Raw genomic sequence first — 4711 nt, 5'->3', positions numbered from 1 at the left:
CTTTCAATTGTTTCTTCCTTCTGTTTATTTAGAAGGTTCCTTATGAATTTCTGTGCCCTTCCTGGCTTCAGGCAGCAGAAGCTCCACATAACTAGACTTTAATGAACTTGCACTTTGTATCCTTGTTTTATTTGCAGCATGAGGACCTCTTTTAACACAACTGAGATTACAAAACAAAAGAATAAGTAATACTTTCAGAAAAGATGATGCCCACTGCTATTTCTTCCTAAACAGTGATTTTTTTTTTACCAAATTGGCTGATACTTTATACCCCTTCTCCAGAGGCAAATCCCAGGAGTACATTAAACCACAGGGTATGCAAGTAGAGTTTTTTATTAGCTGAGCTGAACTGCTTCATCCAAGAAGCACCAGCAAATCCTTTGAGACTCATTTCAAAGCGATTTTCATTTCAGAAAATACAGTCAGCTTGATTTGAACACCCGTTTTAGGTTTGCAGTTCAGATAACTCCCAATCAGATATTCTATGTACAGCACTGTTGTATGCAACAGCTAGTGTTGTACAAAGAGCCTCCTAGCATGTGAAAAACATTTATTTTTCATTAAGTGAGGCCATTTGTCATTAGATGATGCAGCACTGGGCAATTTCTCAGCCATAACTTTAAGAGAAGAGCACTCGCTTCTGGGATAACTTCTGTTAAACTTACTTGAAGAGTAGTTCAGAATGAATGCTAGCTGCAGTACAGGTAATTTCTGTCCTTTAGTGCCTATAGAAGTTATTCATGTGAAGCTGTCTTTGTTGGGATGTTCAAATTTAACCAGTTTATTCTTTCATTTGTCTCTTAAAACTTGCACTTTCTTAGTTACCTATCCATATAACAAAGTTTATATTCACATTCAGAATAAGCAGCTATCTAGTGGGCAAGTATTTTGATTAAGTCCCAGTAAATGAAGAACTGAAAATACCATCACTGTCTTCTGCTGCTCTGCCACTTCTGTTACTGGCCTAACAGAAAACTCAGAATTAACAAGCAATCTGTTGAATTCCAGAGTTTGGAAAGTGGAGAAATGGAAGAAGAATATTACATTCTCTGTGCCTGAATCCTGACATAAATGTATTCTGGGTTTGTTCTGCTCTCAGCCTATATGCTGGGATTAATGACAGTTTACATTCTTGTTTTGGAGGCTGATTAATCAGGAAGACTCAGGAAAAGAGAGAGTACAGACTCAGAGTAGTGGTCATTTGGATTTTGAGGATAAAATAAGGTAGGTAAACTTCAAACATACTGACATGCTGTTTCAGCAGCAAGGTCTGGTTAACCTAATTGAGCTGCTGGGGAACATTTTAATTGATCTTATTTTTATAGAAATCCCTAAAAAATAAAAAAAATAAAGGTCAGCTACCTTTCAAAAAATATTTGAAACTGTCTCTATGTTGGCTTATTGCCCAAATATTGACTGGATGGAAGCTGTTGCAAGAGTGATATATATACACACATAGATATATTTTTATGGTTTTATGCTGTAGAATGGAATTGTGACACAGTGTTAATTAACCTGTTAAAATGGGAGGCTTTTACTGTTGTGACAGAACTGAGCTGTAACCTCATTGGGGCTTTGAAGACAACAGGGTGAGAGGGAGGGAGTTGGGTCCAAGCAAAGTTCGGGCTTCTGATGTGCTTCAAAATATGGAACTTTTTGTGTTGGTTCTTTTTTTATTTTTTGTCTGCTTCCTTGCTCTGTCTTGTATCTAATTAATTGCTTTGAAACAACACTTCTTTTTAATAGTTACAGCAGAGGGGGCATAAGAAAGAAAACACTTGATCCCCTTTTATTTACAATAATTGGAGGAGTAAGAAGATGATGTAGCAGTTGCCTAGGTTGTCTCAGACCTTAGGGTCTGTGAATTATTCTGATTTGGTTTAATATATGTATGATAGTTGTAAGCTAATTGAGACAAAGCATTTTTTTTTCTTCCTCCCCCCATCCTCCTCAGGAACAGATGTCAGTCATGCGTGTGCACTTTTTTCCCTCTCCCACTCCTGTCCCTATTTACAACACTCACGGAACGACCTCGTTCCTTGTGGCTGTTCTTTGTACACTGGGAGTGATGATGGTGCATAGGCAGGTAACTGCCACTCTGGGCTGCTTCTGTCTCAGGTTATTGAAGGAAAAAAGTAGAGAGAATGTTTGGGAGTCTAAGATACTTCCCTAGTGGAAGAATGTGCACAACTCTCTTTTCATAGAGCCTACTCCAGTAATTTTTTTTCTTGTAACATCATGGAAAGATATTGATAGATATGGCTCACAGAATGATGTCTAGAGCAGCTTGAGAAGAAACGCAAAGCTGTTGGCGTGCACCATCACATAGCAGTTGTTTTTCAGAGACAGGCAGCTCTTTTTACTAACTTTGCTGATTATGAGGGTTAGGTTTTTTTTTCTTAAAAACAAAATCTTATTTTCATCATGCTGCAACTGGAGCAGCTAAGACTACTTAATGTACATTAGGAAGTTTGCCTGCCTGGCCTTGTAGCTGCATACATTTGAGTTCTGATGTTTGCTGGATATGATCTTCTGCAAGCAATTCTCATTTATTGTATTTCATACAATTTGGGCCTTTGGCATATTGTGTTCCAGGTGCTTTTCTAGGATATGGATGCTAACTGTGGATTAAATGTCTATACAGTGCTGTCATGTCAACAAATAGCTCAGTGAGAATTTGTACGCCTGTGCCATTAGCCTCCATCAAGCTCTTGGCATTTTATTTGTTCAACGTTGTGTGAATTTAAAATTTTACTGTTTCTTTTGTGTGTTTTTAATTTATGGAAATAAATTTTTCCAAGACCCTTTCTGTTGTTTTTGTTTGTTTTTAAGCCTTCTTCAGGCTTGTATTAGTAAATGCACACAATACATCTGTCCTACAGCTGTGGGGAAAAAGGTCCAATCTCCAAAGAGACTGACAGCAATTAAGTGGGTGGCGTGTTAGTGAGGTATGCAGCAGCAGTTCCAGTGTTGATTTTTCTATAGCCATACTTTAAAAGGAACAGAGATGGACCTGTGCTCTATAAAGCACACTCTGAGCTACCAAACTACTCTTCATAATAGTAACATCGAGACAGCACAGACCATTCCCCCTAGGTTTGGAACCAACTATTTCAAAGCTGGAGCAGCACCACGGTTCACATCTAATGCAATCTGTGAAAGAAATCAAACCACTGCTTCTAACTCAAAGTTGAAGCATGGAAACATCAAACAGGGCTCCACAAGCTTTTGTAACAGCTGTAACAGAAAGTAATTCCCCTCACTCACAGCCCATTAAGTCATGCCTATAACCCAGGTTTCAGTGTATTACATATTCGGCAGCATTCTTGCTCTTGGCAAAGCTGTTCCTGTGATTGAAGTGCAATGTTATGCGAGTCCTGCGGGTGGCATGTAAGCTCCAGTAAAGAAAGGAAAGGAGCGCTCCAGAGACCTCGAATACACCCTGCTCTTCTTCCACTTCATCAGAGCTACAGCTTCCCGGCTGTAATGCCACACGTGAAGGTTTTGTTCTGCTACCATACTGCGACTTGTCTACATTTTATTTCTCTCCTTTCTTTCTTAAAGGTACGCGGCTTTGGATTTGCATCTGCTTTCTGCTATTTGCTTAGTTAATGACAAGCATGGGACAAATGAGTTAGAGACCAGCCTCAACTGTCATGGACTGAATCCAAAACCCTCTGTGCTGCTCAAAGTGCAATTTATTTTTTTCTCAGGAAGCAAAAAAGGGAAATGAAAAAGGCTGAGGTAAATCAAAGGAAAGGCAACCTAGGCATGGAATAAGCTGCTTAAAAACAGGTCACTGTAGCACTGTATTTTACAACTGAGTATTTTTGAGCTCTTACTGGCTAGTTTTGCTTGATTGAGGGGTTTTATTGTTTTGTGGGGTTTTTTCCTTGCGCTGGAGGGGAGATAGATTTACTTTCTCTAGTGCAGGTAGCCAGTCTTCACTTTGGCATTTCTTTTATTGCTAGCAGTGGTTAATGCAACTGTATTTATATAGCAAGACTGTGACATTTGGGTATAAGCTGGCTGTTTTGGTCTTTGTGCTGTTGTATTTATTTTAATTGAGTTCAGTTTGCCTGGTCAGGCAGCATGGGGGTAGGTCATAACACTCGTTGGAAAATGAAATGAGTAGTCATCCACACAAAGTCCTCCCCTAACAGGCAAAACAAAACTATGATATCATGCACTGTGTTGAAAAGACTTGAAATCACATTCAGACAGTTTCTGTGTGTAAAAAAAAGTTCAGTTTAATTAAAAATTTGTATTTTGACATTAGAAGTGTCAGTGTAGTTACTGTAAAGTAATGATTTGTGTTTCTGAGAAGAATGGGAGTTGCTTTATAGTAATGCCTCCTTTTTATTTCCATGGAAATAACTGCTACTAAGAGCACAATCACACTATCTGATAGAACAAATTCTCAGCTCCAAAACAGTTTTTCAACACAGTCACCACTTTTAGCTGTGTGTTTTTGTCAGCAATGAACGAGAACCTGCATGCCACACTTGTAAAAACATACACCAGTGGGGTTGACCCACTGTTGCCACTGCTGAAACACACCACCCGTCCCTCACTGTGCTCACAGCCACTGTGCAGTCTCTGTAAACATTCAGTAAGCATTGATGGATGTCAAGGGTGCCATTTTTTTCCACATGGAGGAATTCAATTATACACCTTTGCATCATATCAGACACCATTCTGTCAAGAATCC

The sequence above is a fragment of the Lagopus leucura genome, unplaced genomic scaffold (assembly GCF_019238085.1).
Source record: "Lagopus leucura isolate 7727_CA_CO unplaced genomic scaffold, USGS_WTPT01 Super-Scaffold_806, whole genome shotgun sequence".
In the NCBI taxonomy this organism is placed as follows: domain Eukaryota; kingdom Metazoa; phylum Chordata; class Aves; order Galliformes; family Phasianidae; genus Lagopus; species Lagopus leucura.
Note: the sequence above shows the minus strand (reverse complement) of the source record.